This window comes from Camelina sativa, chromosome 17 (assembly GCF_030686135.1).
Source record: "Camelina sativa cultivar CO46 ecotype springtype chromosome 17, ASM3068613v1".
In the NCBI taxonomy this organism is placed as follows: Eukaryota; Viridiplantae; Streptophyta; class Magnoliopsida; order Brassicales; family Brassicaceae; genus Camelina; species Camelina sativa.
Window position 1 is genome coordinate 39,072,105 of NC_141896.1, and position 19,258 is coordinate 39,091,362.

At 42.6% G+C, this 19,258-nt stretch overlaps 2 pseudogenes; both read right to left on the minus strand.

Moving 5' to 3' along the window:
- Positions 1 to 1,806: 1,806 nt before the first annotated feature.
- Positions 1,807 to 7,594, minus strand: LOC147924897 (putative F-box protein At1g53360 pseudogene; annotated as a pseudogene).
- A 1,897-nt stretch (positions 7,595 to 9,491) lies between these two features.
- LOC147924898 (F-box protein At1g53790 pseudogene) lies at positions 9,492 to 17,800 on the minus strand (annotated as a pseudogene).
- Between the last annotated feature and the right edge of the window lie 1,458 nt (positions 17,801 to 19,258).

Consider the following 19,258-nt stretch of genomic DNA (forward strand, 5'->3'; position numbering starts at 1 on the left):
GCTAGGTTAAATGTAGAAAATAGATGTGGTTTCGTTATTGCTTTGTTATTTCTCCTATATTAGTGAGATGTATCACCCACCTCTCCAGGTACGTTTCTTAGTGGTAGATTTAGTAAATTGTAGTTAGTTTATTTGATTCATGGTGTTATATAAAGACATCGCTAAAGAACCTAGAGAGTATATGAAGAAAAATATTGTTAAAAAATTTGTGTTTTTTTGTTGTTCTGATGACCGAAATTAGCTTTTATAGCTGACATCTAATTTAATAAAGCAGAATTTCTCAAGCCTAAGAGGTGTATTGAATTTAACATTTGAAAGACTTTGTAGGATATTAATATTTTGAAATTTTGCAAGATTTAAAGAGTTTTTAGAAGAATTGATTATCTTTTAAAGTTTTTATATTAAAAAAAAAAGTAAATAAAATGTGAATCTGTGAGATTCTATTATAAACTTTGGGTGATTTTAAAATATTTCACAAGACAAAAAAAAAAGAGAATTTGACTCCAATCTCTTCAAGGACATTCTTTTTTTTCATCAGTTTTGATGCAGAGCACAAATGTAATAGCAAACCAACCCAGAAAATTAGGAAATTTGGTGAAAATATCAACAACAGCCATAGGAAGACAAAGAAAAAAGCAGATCACGGTTTGGGTTTACAGATTGAAAGTTACAGCCACTTTTCCAGAATAGATCTAGGATGATAGAACCTGCGAGTAGCCAACTTTGAGACCAATTTTCCATAAAACCACAAGGAAACAGTAGACGATATTTATATCATTGGAAATATATTGTTCTCACGTTTCTAGAACATCTTTCAGAGCTCAATTCCGAGGTCTGCAGGCAAATAAAACGAAGAAGAAAGAATCAACCCTGAAACAGATAATTATCTTTTAAATATATTTTTCTCACCATTCTTTGGTTTCTCTCTGCAAGTACCAGCAACATCTTTAAGAACCATATGCTACAGGCTCCGTCTTTGATGCTCTTTGCTTTTTGTTTCAACAGTCTTTTCCCCCTTGTTGATTTTGTGTCTCAACTATTAAAACAAAAGCATCCAAGCCAAGACAGATACATACATCAACACAACTCCAAGAGTTCCTATATAAAAAAAAACTGAGCCTCCAAACCTTCTTAACAGCAAAAAGGGTTTAATCATAGTTGTCTTTGTGAATCACACCAACAAGATCAAGTCTGCTCCAGAATTCCATCAAGATTAAAAACAGCCAAACCTCATATGACACCACCAAACTCAAGCTCAAATAACTACCAGAATGATTATTAATAACCAGAGCTAAGAACTTGGCTGTTATGTGAGTGATTTGGGAGAGAGAGAGATGAAGAAGAAGAACAAGTAAGTGTAAAAAGAAAAACCAGTTTGTTTCACCAGTAGGTGGTCTCTCTGCAGTCATCCTTCTCTCTCAATTTTGATTTCATAGAAAAATACATGATTGAGGTAAGTTGCAGGTATCGATAGTTTTTCTTTTGAAATCCATCAAAATTCCAGCTAAAAGGGTATGATTTTGAGGGAGATATTTTACAACTAAAAAACAACATAAAATCTCTTAAAATCTTTTAAAATAACATTTTTTAAAAAAGTTGTGATGTTTGAATAACAGTAGATTTCAAGTAAGTTTTATAAACTATTGATTGAATAACAAGAGATTGTGTATTATTTTAATTGATTTTATATGAATGTCAAGTTGAATAACATTGGATTTTGAAAGATTTTAAAAATCATCAATTGAATAACAAGTGATTTTAGGAATACTTTAAAATCTTTTAGAATTTCAAATTTAATACCTCCCTCTAAAGTCGAAGCAAACTATCTGAAAACATCCAGCTAGAAAATAAACTTTGTAAATTGTAATACAAAACACCATTGATGCAGATTCCATCATACATAGAATAATGGGGAAGTACTGGATCTTGGATGGTTCTCCATAGACGTTTTCCAGTCTCCAGTGTAAAAATCCGATGAGTATTGGGTGTTTCATAACGTGACCAAGTGTTACAGGAATTCCAATGTTGAGCCAAATAAAACAAATAAAGGAAGCTGGAGGATGTTCAGCAAATAAAAGAAGTTTAGAGAGAGTTTTTGAATAAAGTAAATGAGTGAATAAAGAAGTGACGCGTTCCTTCAGTTTGGGTATGACACGTATTGTCGGTGGTTTTGGATGAGAGCAAAGGCACATGATCGAGAGTGAGGAGTCAATGATGGTTCGAGCTGGAAAATAAAAGAGTGAAGTGAGTCATCACTCGGATCATTACGAAATTTGTTGAGAAAGTTGATTTTGTAATCGTCTCTCCGCTTTTCTCTGTTTTGGTGTGTTGCTCTTGTTACTAGAGTGGTTTCTTGCTATCAAACTCTTGTACACTTGAGATTGAATCTTTGTTTATTCACGAACATTGGTTCTTATTTGGAAATTTCTAATAAAGTGTGTTTATCGTTATCAAAGGTATCAGAGCTCAATCGACCTCGGAATCCATGGCCGAAACACGTTCACAGACGATTTTGAAGGAGACGAAAGCTCGCAAAACTGGTGTTGTGGTTCGTGAGGTGGAAGAGGTGCTCAGTTCGCAGATCTGTCAAGTAATCTTGAAAACGGACGCACTGGAGGAGAAGTTACTGGAACAAAACCAGAAAATGGACAAAAATATTCAGGAGATGTTCACGGCGATACGTTTACTAAATGGATCAAAGGAGCCGATTCAAGTCAACTTGGTACGAGATCTGAGTCCACCTCGAGCTTCGACCTCGCAAGATGTGTGTACGGAAGCTCATAGAGAGAAAGGTATAGCACATGCGACGTCTCCGGAGTATCATGATGGTTTAACCAGGCTTGGTAAGATTGATTTTCCCAGATTTGATGGTAGTGGTGTTAAAGAATGGCTGTTTAAGGTAGAAGAATTTTTTGAGTTGGATAAAACACCACAGACGAGGAACAGCAGCAGTTCATTTGATGGCCACGCTGCCCATTGGCATCAAGCACTGGTTCAATCGGGTCTCTACTATCATCTACTTCAAGATTGGAAAGCATACAAGCAGAAGTTGAAGGAGAGGTTTGATGACGTGTTGGAGGATCAGATTGCTGAACTCAAGAGGTTGGTAGAGACTGATGGGATTGTCGATTACCATCAGAAGTTTGAGTTGCTCCGGACAAGAGTGAACATGTCAGAGGACTACCTGGTGAGTGCTTATATGGCGGACTTTGTATGCATACGCAGATGCACGTTAGGATGTTTCAGCCTCAGACTGTTCATCATTGTTTGATGCTGGGAAGGCTTTATGAGAAGGCTCACCCACTGAAACCTTCTCAACAGAGTACGGTGGTGAGTAAACCAACTGGAGGAATGAGTTACAGTGGTAAGGGATTGCTTGGTGTTTCTCCCAAAAAGGAGTACCACTCGGAGAAGAAACCAGTAGACAAGGGTGAGAGTTTGGGGGCGAAGAAGTTCCTTTCTAATGCGGAGATGAGTGAGAGGCGAGCAAAAGGGTTGTGTTACTTCTGCGATGAGAAGTACACACCAGATCACTATCTCAAGCACAAGAAGAAGCAGTTGTTCCTTATCGAAGTAGGTGGGGAAGATGAGGATAGTGAGAGTGAAGAGATAAGTTCTGATGAGGAGGAAAACCAACCAAGACCCTGGGTGTCAGTTAGTGCAGTCTCGGGAGTGGAAGAATATGATACCATGCGGGTTAAGGGAATGTTTGGGAAGAAGATCATTTTCATGTTGGTTGATTCATGGTCTAATTATAACTTTATGGACCCATGATCAGCTGGGAAACTTGGATGTGTGGTAGACGTTTCTCAGTTAACTCAGGTGTCTGTGGCTGATGGGAGACGACTTCCTGTGAGTGGAGTGGTCAACAACTTCCAATGGAAGCTCCAGAATACTACCTTCACTGCAGACTTCATGTTGATTCCCTTGGGCAATTGTGATATGGTGTTGGGAGTGCAGTGTTTGAGGACCTTAGGAGTGATTTCATGGGAGTTTACTCAACTGGAGATGAGCTTTAAGTATGGTAAGCAAATAGTAATGTTGCATGGTATTAACCCTGATTTGGTTCGTGAAGTAAAGGCCAGTAAGCTGAAAAAGATCAGAGAGCAGGAGGCACAGATATCTACGATTTACGCAACTGAATTGGGGGACTATGAAGACGGTAGATTGTGTAATATGGAGGTTGATATGCAAGCTCAAAAAGAATCGAAGGAAGTTCAAGTTGTTCTGCAGGAGTTTGAAAACATTTTCGAAGAACCCACCACCTTACCTCCCTTTCGAGCCAACCATAATCATAAGATTCCACTGAAAGATGGAGAAGACCCGGTGAATATTCGTCCTTACCGTTATGCGGTGCAGCAGAAAAACGAGATTGAAAAGATTGTGGGGGATATGTTAAGCGCGGGAACGATACAAGGTAGCTCTAGTCCGTTTACCTTTCCAGTGGTGTTGGTGAAGAAAAAATATGGTACATGGAGGTTGTGTGTGGACTACCGAGGGTTAAATGATTTAACAGTGAAGGACAGATTTCCCATTCCACTGATTGAGGATCTGTTAGATGAGCTGGGGGGATCCAAGATCTATTCCAAGATTGACTTACGAGCTGGATATCATCAGGTGCGTATGGACCCGGCTGATGTCTACAAGACAACATTTAAAACGCATACAGGACACTATGAGTACTTGGTGATGCCTTTCGGTCTCACCAATGCTCCAGCCACTTTCCAAAACCTCATGAACTCGGTGTTTAGGGAGCATCTCAGGAAGTTTGTACTCATCTTCTTTGATGATATCTTGGTGTATAGTGCTGATGAAGAGGAGCATGTGAAGCATTTGCGCATTGTTTTTCAACTTATGGTGGAGAATCAGCTGTTTGCAAAAAGAAGTAAGTGCAGTTTTGCAGCTGACAAAGTTGAATACTTGGGGCACTACATTGAGGGAAGAGGAGTGTCCACTGACCCGAGTAAGATCGCAGCGGTGGAGTCGTGGGTAATACCAACTACCTTGAAACAGTTGAGAGGGTTTCTGGGGTTAGCGGGTTACTACAGGCGTTTTGTACAGAACTTCGGATCCATAGCAAGACCGTTGATAGCTCTAACTAAGAAAGATGCGTTTGTATGGTCGGATGAGGCACAAGAAGCATTCGAGGGATTGAAGAAGGCTCTCTGCGAGGCACCAGTGTTAGCTTTGTCTTGTTTTGACAAACCTTTTGTGGTGGAAATGGATGCGTGTTCTCAGGGCATTGGTGCAGTCTTGATGCAAGAAGGCCATCCGGTGGCATATATTAGTAGACACTTGAAGGGAAAGCAGTTGCATCTCTCAATTTATGAGAGGGAGTTGCTAGCTGTTGTTTTTGCGGTTCAAAAGTGGCATCACTATTTGCTTTCTGGACATTTTATCATCAAGACCGATCAGAGGAGTCTCAAATACCTCCTCGAACAAAGGTTGAACACACCAATTCAACAACAATGGTTACCGAAGCTTCTTGAATTCGATTATGAGATACAATACAAAGAGGGGAAGGAAAATCTAGTGGCAGATGCATTGTCACGAATGGAAGGGTCGGAAGTTCTGAATATGGCACTGTCAGTGGTGGAGTGTGATTTATTGAAGGAGATTAAAGAATAGTATGAGGCTGAAGAAGAGTTACGTGACACTATTGCTGCACTTAAACAGAATCCGAAGGCCAAACCAAATCTCTCATGGGTTCAAGGAATTCTACGCAGAAAAAGCAAGATAGTGGTTCCATCTAAGAAGGAGATTCGAATATCGATCATGCAGTGGCTTCACAGTGATGCTAGTAATGGACATTCAGGGAGAGATGCGACTCATCAGCGAATTAAAAGCTTGTTCTACTAGAAGGGTATGTCTAAAGATATACAGCAGTTCATTCGAACCTGTGAAGTATGCCAACGTTGCAAATATGAGACAGTGGCTTCTCCAGGATTGTTGCAACAATTGCCGATTCCTGAGACGATTTGGACTGATATCTCTATGGACTTCATTGATGGGTTGCCAGTTTCGGAGGGGAAGTCAGTCATTTTCGTGGTGGTGGACAGGTTGAGTAAGGCGGCTCACTTCATAGCTTTAGCCCATCCTTACTCAGCACTAACTGTTGCACAAGCCTTCATGGATAACGTTTTTAAGTTGCACGGCTGTCCTAAATCTATTGTCAGCGATCGAGACACGGTGTTCTTGAGCACCTTTTGGAAGGATCTGTTCACTTTGCAAGGTGTAGCTCTTAACTGTTCAAGTGCTTACCACCCCCAAAGTGATGGTCAGACAGAAGTTGTCAATCGCTGCCTCGAGACATACCTGTGTTGTATGAGTAGTGACAGACCGTATGAGTGGTGTAAGTGGCTGCCTCTTGCAGAATTCTGGTATAACACCACTTTTCATTCAGCTTCTCAGATCACTCCGTTTGAGGCGGTCTATGGTCAACCTCCTCCTATTCACCTACCTTATTTACCTGGAGAATTTGCGGTGGCAACAATGGCTAAGAGTTTGCAAGAACGCGAAAACATGATCCTCATTCTAAAATTCCACTTGCTCAGAGCACAACACAGGATGCTGGTTTTTGCTGATCAACATCATACGAAGAGGAACTTGGAGATTGGGGACTATGTGTATGTGAAGTTACAGCCTTATCGACAACAGTCTGTGGTTCTACGGGGAAATGAAAAACTGGCTCCTAAGTTTTATTTCCTTACAAAGTGATTGATAAATTTTGCAAGGTGGCGTACAAGTTATTGTTTCCTGAGGGCTCTCAAATTCATCTGGTTTTCCATGTTTCTCAGCTAAAGATCTTTGTTGGTAACTATCATACTTCCACTAAGTTGCCTACGATGTTGCATGATGTCTTGCTTAAGGAACCAGAGTATGTGCTGGAGAGGAAGATGGTTAAACGTCAGGGTCAGGCTGCAACTAAGGTCTTGGTTAAGTGGACCAATGAAGGGGAAGAGGATGCTACATGGGAGTTCCTGTTTGACTTGCAGAGACGTTTCCCTTCCTTCAAACCTTGAGGTCAAGGTTCTCTCAGCAGGGGAGTTTTGTTACAGACAATGTTGTGTCTGTCTTGATGTGACCAGAACAACACTTTGTACTGTTTGTCGACGGGATCATATCCGAAATGGCTTCTCGTCTCAATATCCACATTGGGTATGTTTATGGACTCTCCTATGACAGGATTACAAATAATCGTCGCCAAGTTTTTTCCTACACCTTGAAGATAGACCAACCCGTAGAGAGCGGGACAAATGTCAGCAGAAACATCTCTTAGAGGATAATTATGATAACGAGTGGTTACAAGACACAAGTTCTCATCTGGACTTTGAGGTTGGGGTGAAGAGTAGAAGAATAACTTTCCATTAGCATGGAAGGTGAACAAGAGTCGTGGACGAGTGGAAGACCTGGTCAGGAACAGCTCGGTGAAATCCCATCGATGAAGTATGGATGCCCAAAACTTTGATACGCAACGAAACCTAGCTATAGAATATGCGGGGACTCACGAGAAGATATCAACAAGGAGATCAATTGGTATTGAGTCCGAGTATTGTCTTCTTGCGATTAAGAGCTGCTGGTCCAGATTTTTCATGGCGGCCGGATTTTAAAGTTTCCTTCAGACCTAGAATCACTTTCAGATCTTAAAAACTACAAAATCGATCGGCTTAATCGATGATCCTAAATGGGCTCAGTTGCGCTTAATACCCACTCACTCACCCAATATTAGCCAGTATGGTACGAACTCACAAAAGAAAATGATATAATTTCCTCCTAAATGAAATTGGCTATGAGAATTTAGGGTTTGGTTGTTTAACACACAAATATTTGTGTTCAATGTATACTGCAATGCAAATTTATGTTCAATTTTAACATATCAAAATAATACCATTGTTTCTAACTATTATCTAAATTCTTACTAAGAAAATAGAGAGTGAGGGACAAACTGTTGGGCATAATTTTATCATCATAAATAGATAAATATAATTTATCTAGTCAACGCATATTTTGCTGGATAAAGTCAACATAAATATGAATTTATCTTGTAAAAGGAATATCTTCCTGATTGGTTCAATGGACCGAGAATCTCGTGACTGACTCTGTCACGAGATCGAGAATCTTGTGACTGACTCTGTCACGAGATCGAGAATCTTGTGACTGACTCTATCACGAGACCGAGAATCTCGCGACTAACTTCGTCAATAGAACGACAGTCATGCGACTAGATCCGTTAATGGACCAAGAGTCTAACGACCGACATCGTTAATGGGCCAAGAGCCTCGTAACCGACCTTATTATGGATAGGGTCGGCAAGCCCTAAGATATATCCTAAGGGATTAGGGTAAAAAGATCTCTATATAAAAGGAGAGCAGCGTCCACGAGAGGAAGGATCGAGAGCAAAGCAAGAGACCTAAAACACAAGACACACGACTCAACTCTAGAACGAGATTGGTTCGCTGTGCCTTGAATTCTTGTATTTGAGCTCGAGATTTTGATCAATAAAAACAACTATTTAACATCTATTTCTTGTTTCCGTAGTCTCTAGGGGGGGTGTATTCAACTTGACATTTTAAGTAATTTGTGTAAAAGTTACAAATCCTATGTTATTCAATCATGAATTTTAAAAAGTCTCTTGAAATCTACTGTTATTGAAATGATGATTTTAAAATCTACTTTAAAATCCACTGTTATTCAAAACAGTTTGTGGATTTGGATTTTAATAAGTTGTAGGGATTTTGGAGGATTTGAGAGGATTTGTTTAGTTAAAAATACACAAATCCAAATCTCATAGTTTTAGGTGGGATTTCAAAGAATTTTACTATAAATCATATTAACTTCCCTAAAATCTATCAAAATTTCAAATTTTCTAAATCCCATCAAATCCTCCAAAATCATTATTTCAATACACCCCCCTAAATGAATCGATTATTTTTGTCCAAACACCTTTATCTAAGTTACAAGCTAGCTACTCCTAATTAAGTTCGGACTTTTGTCCATGCCTTTATCTAATGATAAGCACATAACATTAGATATGGTTTCGTTATTGCTTGTTATTTCTCCTATATTAATAGTTAGTTTCTTAGTGGTAGATTTAGTATTTAGTTTATTTGCTTCATCGTGTTATATAAAAACATAGCTAAAGAACTAAGAGGATACGAAGAAAAATATTGTTAAAAAATTTGTGTTCTTTTGTTGTTCTTATGAATAATTCTCTTTGACTTTGAAGACTGACTGAAATTAGCTTTTATAGCTAACATCTAATTTAATAAATGAGTATTGGGTGTTGTGTTCCATAACGTGACCAAGTCAAACACAACACTTTTTGAACTGTTTGCTGATCGGATATAAAAGCCAACAGAAATCAGAATTCCCTGTGAAACGAGGGAACACTAAGATCATGTGTTGAAAATTTGAACCAAAAACTAAAAGTAACACAACCATAAGACCTTGGAATCCAAAGTATACAATTTTTAAGTAATACGCAGTAACAATTACATAAGCTTCACATTCTCTAAATAATTTAAATTGGTCACATTCTCTAAAAAATTTAGATTGGTGTAAACATTATGATGCTTAAACTCTTCAAATCCCTGGATATCGACTTTTATTAATGTGTTCCTCTCAAGATTGAAATAAAAAACACAGAATAAGCCTCCTAGGTAGTAGTGCGGTGCCAAAACAACTTCACCTCTACTAGTCATTCCGACGATAAACAACATGGTCTTCGTAATTATCTTAGAATACAAAGGGGGCAATACGTAGATATGCCGAGACCATTTATGATGTGATCGCAGGACGCGACCTCAGCCAAGAAGACCAAGACACGCCGGACGCGACCAGGGCAACCTCTTCAGACGTGGCCAAGGCTCCAACGATCCTCCCCGGAGCCACCACACGTTCCAAGAGCTTAGCAAAGGCGGCCAAACAGCGGCTCAACCTATTTGTCCGAACCTACGTCCGACACCAGCCACCCAACGAAGACTCCGAAGGCTCAGTCCGCTTAGTCTTCACTCTTACCCAAGAGTGAGGACGATCAAGTCGTTAAGCGAAGAAGTGTACTCTTTTTCCTCACTCCGGGTTTGTCCCAATGGGTTTACCGGAGGAGGTTTTAACGAGGCATGGAGCTAAAACGCAAAACGCCTAAAGGCTAAGTTGCTTCACGCGCAAGGCCAAGGCGGTTATCTCTCTTTCCCTCTTATTTTTGGTTTAATTTTGAACTTGAGAATATTCTCTTTTGATCCTATGTTTGTGAACGTTGGAGAGTGTTTGTGGCTAAGCGTGTTAGTCAAAAGGTGGCGATGTGTTCTCTTTGTAAAGGGGACACGTCAAAAGGACGATGTGCGGATCAAGATGAATCCGCGTGTCCTTAAGCTCTTATCTAGACCTAGCTATTTAAACTCTCCTTAAGCCCTTGTTCCTCCTTAGACTTGTATGAAAATAAAACTTTTCCTCAAGAGAGATTCTTGAAACTTGTCTCACTCTTCTCTTTCTTCAATCCGGGATTGAACCTTGAGAAAACCCTGACAAGTCGCGAACCGGGTTCGCCCTTGTTAGCGACCGTATCAAGAGGAGAGCCAAACCTCTTGTGTCGTCTAACGATCCATCCGTATTTTCTCTCATCACGTTTCCATCTGTCCTCTTTCATCTTTCTCGAGTCCCCTCGAATCACCTCAAGTCTTTCCGCTATCGTTTCCCTCGAAGACTTCCACCCGCTCGTCCCGCATCCGTACTGTCCGATTGAACCGTTCGCGGCTTCCCGGAGTATCTCCTGAACGGCTCGTTTGAATTCCTTCAAACTCCGTTTCCCTCGTTTGATTCTCCCCTAGATCCGAAGCCCAGAACCTCGGCCGTGAAAAGTTTCACCGACTGAAAGTTGGCCGAGAGCTCAAGCCGCGTCTGTACCGCGAACGTACAGTGACCGTGTCCTCGGGTCACATCAGCTTGGTATCAGAGCTTCAAAGCTCCTACGAGGTTGTTTCTTTCCAGAACTCTCTGTTCCTTTAAAGTTTCAGTCTTTGAGTTTAAAGCTTGCATCTTTTAGCTCCATAGGACTCGCTTGTTCTTTTTGGTTTAATTTGGTGCATGCTTAGGATTGTCTTTCGTCCGCTTAGGTTGTTAGAATTCGCATTTGTTCTTCGTGTTCATATCTCTGTTCCTTTGTGTTCTTGCGAGCTCACTTTTAGATCCATAAAGCTAGTTTCGCGATTAGTTTTTGTGTTTCCGGTCTTAGGCATAAAGCAATTCTTGTCGCGTAGCACTTTTACTTTTGCTTTTGCTTTATTTGTTTTAGTTATAGGATTGCATGTGTCATAGCTGTCCTCAATCATTGTTAGTGAAACGAATCTTTGTGTGGTCCTCTTGAGCGTGTGAGACTCACGTGTGGTATTCTTTTTGCGAGGTTTAAATTCAAACCTATACCGCGGAGCCACGCCACGTCACCGACAATCAGTCCGTACGATGGCCGAAGAAATTCCACCAGCGCCACCAGATATTGGTGTCACCCTCGCCGCATTACGAACCGGCCTAGAACAACTAGCTGATCGCCTCACGAGGATTGAACTTATGAATCCTCCTCGCGAAGATCCGTTACCCGCGAGGCGACCACGACGCGAGCCGGCGAGTGATCAGTCCGATGAGGACTTTGAACCGAGGCCTAGACGACGACACCACTATGATGATCAAGACGACGAAGGTCCGAGACGTTATGAGCCGAGCCACAAGATGGTTCCACCAACGTTCGCAGGCAAGTCAGACCCCGAGGCCTATCTTGAATGGAAAAGTCGCATGGACCACTTATACTCGTGCCATGCCTATCCGGAGCTACGAAAGGTCCAATATGCGGTGGCACAATTCACCGATCACGCCCTTACCTGGTGGGATCGACTGGAAGCTGAACAACGACGCAACCGCGACCGACCTATCACTGTTTGGGAGGTCTTGAAAGCAGAGATGCGAAGGCGCTACGTGCCTCCCTACTACCACCGCGAGCTCCAGAAGAAGTTTCGGCGACTAACGCAAGGCGCACGGAACGTGGAGGAATATTACGAAGAATTTGAACACTTGCGCAACCGGTTGCAAGTCGATGACTCCGAAGAGTCACTCATGGCTCAGTTCTTGGACGGATTACAAGAACGCATTGCACGCAAGGTCGAGCGCCAAACCTATCAAACCTTTGAGGAGTTATTGCATCTTTCGGTGCAAATTGAGACTCAAATCAAGAAGAAGAGCGCCTCTGCGCCTCGTGGCCGAACTCAAGGAGCTACCAATTGGACTCCTAACGCGTCGCCATCAAATCGATTGCCGGAAAAACCAAAGGCGACCAGCGCGGACTCAAGGTTCAAACCTAGGGAGCCGGCCACCAATGAGCGCCAAGATCCGCGACGCAACACCACCGACGTCCGGAGCCGCGACATTGTATGTTTCAAGTGTCAAGGGAGAGGCCATTACGCTCGTGATTGTCCGAACGCACAGACGATGATACTGACTGAGGCTGGCGAGATCGAGTCCGACGATGAGGCCACTGAAGAAATGGTGCGAGGAGAAACTGAGCTGGAAGAAGCTGTTGCGGAACCCGAGGTCGGAGAACTGCTCATGATACGCCGCATCCTGAACGCCGGTGTAGCCACGGATGATGCCAACCAACGTGACAACATTTTCCACACGAGATGCACTGTAAGTGGTCGCGTTTGTGGCTTGATCATAGATGGAGGTTCTTGCACTAATGTGGCAAGTTCCAGTCTTGTCAAGAAACTTTCTCTTGAAACCACAAACCACCCTCGCCCTTATCGCTTGAGATGGTTAAATGATAAGAACGTGATCCAAGTAAAGGAACAAGTCACGGTCCCATTCAGTATCGGTCCGTATAAGGATCAAGTTCTTTGTGATGTGGTGCCTATGCAAGCTAGCCACCTCTTATTGGGGCGCCCATGGCAGTTTGATAAGCGCACCACACACTGCGGCCATACTAACCAATACTTTTTCGTTCATGACAACAAACGTATTTGCTTGAAACCCTTGAGCCCCACGCAAGTACATGAAATGCAAGACAAGTTGTCTAAAGACTCGAACGATAAAAAGAATTTCCTGATTCAATATGGTGATGTTAGAAAGTCCCTTAAGGACTCAGCCCAAGTGATTTTGATGTTGTTTCGAGATGCATTGCTTTCAGGTCTTGAAGGTTCACTAGAAGCCTTACCGGAGGTCATATGCGGCGTCCTCAAGCGATTCGCCGATGTGTTCCCCGAAGAACTCCCCGAAGGCCTACCACCGATCAGAGGTATCGAACATCAGATCGATCTAGTCCCAGGAGCGCAGCTTCCCAACCGGCCAGCCTACCGTGTCAACCCCGAAGAGGCGAAGGAGCTTGAGCGACAAGTCAAAGAGCTCATGGCTCAAGGTTACGTCCGAGAGAGTTTGAGTCCGTGTGCTGTACCAGTGCTACTAGTCCCGAAGAAAGACGGATCATGGAGGATGTGCGTTGACTGTCGAGCCGTCAACAACATCACTATCAAATACTGCCACCCCATTCCACGCCTCGATGACATGCTAGACGAGCTTAGCGGTGCCAGTGTCTTCTCAAAGATCGATCTGAAGAGCGGCTACCATCAAGTTCGGATGAAGGAGGGTGACAAGTGGAAGACGGCCTTCAAGACAAAACAGGATTTGTACGAATGGCTGGTAATGCCATTCGGTCTTTCTAACGCCCCCTCTACCTTTATGCGCCTTATGAACCATGTTTTGAGATCGTTTATCAATAAATTCGTAGTGGTTTATTTTGATGATATATTGGTATATAGCTCTAGTTTGACTGATCATGTAAAACACCTAGAGGCTGTCTTGTTTACCCTCCGCGAAGAGCAACTCTACGCAAACTTGAAAAAGTGCGTGTTTGCTGCTGATGAATTGGTCTTTTTAGGCTTTGTTGTGAGTTCGCAGGGCCTCAAGGTCGATGGAGAGAAGATACGCGCAATAGAGGAGTGGCCCACACCAACGAGCATCACTCAAGTCCGGTCGTTCCACGGCCTAGCCGGTTTTTACCGGAGGTTTGTGCGAGATTTCAGTACGATCGCCGCGCCTCTCACCTCCGTGATCAAGAAGAACAGCGAGTTTCGATGGGGAGAGGAACAAGACAAGGCGTTCACCGAGCTCAAGAAACGCCTCACGCAAGCACCCTTGCTTACATTGCCCGACTTCAACAAAACTTTTGAGGTTGAGTGCGATGCGTCGGGAGTTGGAGTCGGAGCTGTCCTGACTCAAGGAGGCAAACCGGTGGCGTACTTTAGTGAGAAGCTTAGTGGAGCTACGCTTAATTACCCTACGTATGACAAGGAGTTATACGCCCTCGTTCGTGCCATGGAGGTTTGGCAACATTATCTATTGGCGAGAGAGTTTGTGATTCATACTGATCACGAAACCCTCAAGCACCTCCGCGGCCAGACCAACCTCAAGAGACGTCATGCAAAATGGTTGGAGTTCATTGAATCGTTCCCATACGTCATTAAGTACAAGAAGGGCAAGGAGAACGTAGTCGCCGACGCCTTGTCAAGACGGCATGCACTAATCACTACAATGGACGCGCGCGTATTGGGTTTTGAAAGCATCAAAGATGCTTATGCTGGAGATGCTGAGTTTGGAGATTGCTTCCAGAACCATGGGAAAGGAATCTACACCGAGTTCTACATTCATGAGGGTTTCCTGTTCAGAGGTCGAAGGCTGTGTATACCAAATGGTTCTATCCGGGAGTTGCTAGTGCGGGAAGCCCATAGTGGAGGTTTAGCGGGTCATTTTGGCATCACCAAGACCTTGGCCGTGCTCAAGGAGCATTTTTACTGGCCAAAGATGCGAAGTATGGTAGAGAAGCACGTCGGCCGTTGCATAGCTTGTCGCACCTCCAAGTCGACAACTCACCCGCATGGCCTCTACATGCCTTTGCCCGTGTCCACCGCACCATGGATCGATCTCTCCATGGATTTCATCCTCGGCCTACCCCTTTTGGCGCATAAAGATAGTATCATGGTGGTTGTTGATAGGTTCTCGAAGATGGCTCACTTCATTCCATGCAATAAGAACAATGATGCTGTGCAATTGGCGAACTTGTTCTTTAGTCAGGTCGTAAGGCTTCATGGCGTTCCGCGCACTATCATATCCGATCGGGATCCCAAGTTCCTTGGTCACTTCTGGCGAACTATTTGGCGCAAGCTCGGGACGAAGTTACTGTACTCCACCGCGACTCACCCTCAGACCGACGGCCAAACGGAGGTCGTCAACAGATCAATAGGCGCCTTACTCCGCACAGCTATCGCCAGCAACAAAGGCTCCTGGCTCGAGTGCATTCCGATCATCGAGTTTGCATACAACCAAGCGGTGCATTCAGCTACGAAAAGGTCGCCATTCGAGGTCGCATACGGATTCAAGCCTTTGACGCCCCTGGATCTCCTCCCTATACCACCGAATGAAGCCGAGAATCAAGACGGAGTCGCACGAGCAGAAATGGTCAAGGCTTTGCACGAGGAGGTCCGAGCCAACATAGAGCGAAGGAACGAGCAGTATGCACGCTTCCTCAACCGAGGACGTAAACCGATGCTGTTCAAACCTGGTGATAGGGTCTGGTTACACTTAAGGCCGGAGAGGTTCCAGCAGAAACGCAAGGACAAGCTCAGCCCGCGAGGAGATGGCCCATTCCGAGTCATCGAGAAGATCAACGATAACGCCTACCGACTTGAGCTTCCAGGTGAGTTTGGTACATCCACCTCATTCAATGTCACTGACCTCGTTCCGTTTGATGTAGGTGAAGACGAAGATGTTTTGGGGACAAAACCTTTTCAAGGGGGAGGGAATGATGTGATCGCAGGACGCGACCTCAGCCAAGAAGACCAAGACACGCCGGACGCGACCAGGGCAACCTCTTCAGACGTGGCCAAGGCTCCAACGATCCTCCCCGGAGCCACCACACGTTCCAAGAGCTCAGCAAAGGCGGCCAAACAGCGGCTCAACCTATTTGTCCGAACCTACGTCCGACACCAGCCACCCAACGAAGACTCCGAAGGCTCAGTCTGCTTAGTCTTCACTCTTACCCAAGAGTTAGGACGGTCAAGTCGTTAAGCGAGGAAGTGTACTCTTTTTCCTCACTCCGGGTTTGTCCCAATGGGTTTACCGGAGGAGGTTTTAACGAGGCATGGAGCTAAAACGCAAAACGCCTAAAGGCTAAGTTGCTTCACGCGCAAGGCCAAGGCGGTTATCTCTCTTTCCCTCTTATTTTTGGTTTAATTTTGAACTTGAGAATATTCTCTTTTGTTCCTATGTTTGTGAACGTTGGAGAGTGTTTGTGGCTAAGCGTGTTAGTCAAAAGGTGGCGATGTGTTCTCTTTGTAAAGGGGACACGTCAAAAGGACGATGTGCGGATCAAGATGAATCCGCGTGTCCTTAAGCTCCTATCTAGACCTAGCTATTTAAACTCTCCTTAAGCCCTTGTTCCTCCTTAGACTTGTATGAAAATAAAACTTTTCCTCAAGAGAGATTCTTGAAACTTGTCTCACTCTTCTCTTTCTTCAATCCGGGATTGAACCTTGAAAAAACCCTAACAAGTCGCGAACCGGGTTCACCCTTGTTAGCGACCGTATCAAGAGGAGAGCCAAACCTCTTGTGTCGTCTAACGATCCATCCGTATTTTCTCTCATCACGTTTCCATCTGTCCTCTTTCATCTTTCTCGAGTCCCCTCGAATCACCTCAAGTCTTTCCGCTATCGTTTCCCTCGAAGACTTCCACCCGCTCGTCCCGCATCCGTACTGTCCGATTGAACCGTTCGCGGCTTCCCGGAGTATCTCCTGAACGGCTCGTTTGAATTCCTTCAAACTTCGTTTCCCTCGTTTGATTCTCCCCTAGATCCGAAGCCCAGAACCTCGGCCGTGAAAAGTTTCACCGACTGAAAGTTGGCCGAGAGCTCAAGCCGCGTCCGTACCGCGAACGTACCGTGACCGTGTCCTCGGGTCACATCAATTTATGTTCCCCAAAATCGTCTAGAACCCACAACACAAGATGTGTTCCCTTCCAATCTGTAAACTCAAGTGCACCTAATTTACCCTTGTAGTCGATTAGGGTCCAAGAAGAATGCAGTTTCATGCCTTCATCTATGTTGATAAAGTGGAACTTCTCATACCTAACATCAAAGCAAACTATCCTAGAAGATCTTTCGAAACTATCTAGGTAATACAAAAAACCATTGATGCATATCCTATTCCGATCAAAACTAGGATAATGGGGTTTGCACATGTTGTGTCTGTCTTGATGTGACCAGAACAACACTTTGTACTGTTTGTCGACGGGATCATATCCGAAATGGCTTCTCGTCTCAATATCCACGTTGGGTATGTTTATGGACTCTCCTGTGACAGGATTACAAATAACCGTCACCGAGTTTTTTCCTACACCTTGAAGACAGACCAACCCGTAGAGAGCAGGACAAATGTCAGCTGAAACATCTCTTAGAGGATAATTATGATAACGAGTGGCTACAAGACACGAGTTCTCATCTGGACTTTGAGGTTGGGGTGAAGAGTAGAAGAATAACTTTCCATTAGCATGGAAGGTGAACAAGAGTCGTGGACGAGTGGAAGACATGGTCAGGAACAGCTCGGTGAAATCCCATCGACGAAGTATGGATGCCCAAAACTTCGATACGCAACGAAACCTAGCTATAGAATATGCGGGGACTCTCGAGAAGATATCAACAAGGAGATCAATTGGTATTGAGTCCGAGTATTGTCTTCTTGCGATTAAGAGCTGCTGGTCCAGATTTTTCATGGCGGCCGGATTTTAAAGTTTCCTTCAGACCTAGAATCACTTTCAGAGCTTAAAAACTACAAAATCGATCGGCTTAATCGATGATCCTAAATGGGCTCAGTTGGGCTTAATACCCACTCACTCACCGAATATTAGCCAGTATGGTACGAACTCACAAAAGAAAGTGATATAATTTCCTCCTAAATAAAACTGGCTATGAGAATTTAGGGTTTGGTTGTTTAACACGCAAATATTTGCGTTCAATTTATACTGCTATGCAAATTTATGTTCAATTTTAACATATCAAAATCAAACATTTTTTTTTAAATATATAGATTGTTTTTTTAAAAATTGGCTATAAACATATAGGCCCTGAATGGTGGTAGATTCTAGTTCTACTATAGTTTTTGGATTTTGTTTTTCGAAAATTTATTTTTTCTCCAATAAGATTTTAGGATAACTAGATTCCCTAAATAATAGATAGGGAAAGTAGTTTTTTTTAGCTTTTCTTTGTAATTATTAGTAAAAACTATAATCCATAAAATTTGAGATTTTAATAAAAAGTCACGACATTTTCCTTGAAAACCAAAATCTATAAGCCAAAAACTTTAATCTACAAAACTCATTTAAAAACCAATGCCCATTCATGACGATAGGGTTTGGTTGTTTAAGATGCAATATCTGCTTTCGATTTGTAATGTTATGCAAAAAAAAATTTCTGTTATGCAAACTTATGTTCAAGTTTAAACATATCAAAATCAAACTTTTAAAAATATATATAGATTGTTTCTTTAAAATTGGCTATACACATATAGGGTTTGGTTGTTTAAGACGGCAAATATTTGCATTCAATTTGTACTCTTATGCAAATTTATGTTCAAGTACATATTATTTTTTTTTTCTTGAAAATTTAATGGAGATGCGGGGGATCAAACCCCGTGCCTCTAGCTTGCAAAGCGTAGTTATAACCAAGAAACAGGTTTATTATAATTGTTACCGATCGTGAGTGAAGATATGCATCAATGGATTTTGGCTCGTCATCAGAGAGCCCTAATGACTTTGGCTCGTCATCAGTTTCAAACAAACCTTATGTTATGTGCCACGTCCCACGTTAAGATTTCCCCACTTAATAGAGTCCGTTAATAAGGCTAGTAATTTCACTACAAATGTTGACATGCATAGTTACTATATATTTTGTAGGTATAATAAATATTTTGTTGCAAGAAAATAATTGTTACAATTTAGTTACAAATAAATTTAGTAACTATAACATCGTCGCAAATTTTTCCATCGTAAGTCTTCGTTGCAAATTTGCTATACAGTTGTGACAAATTAATCTGTATGACTGTATCCATTGCTATACTTATTGCGTTTAATAGGCGTCGTTGTTCTTTTGTTCTTGTATTGGTAAGTCGGCGTCTCAAAGCAGATCTAGGTTTAGTAATTATGTGGTGAATAAAATGGTCAACCACGTTTGAC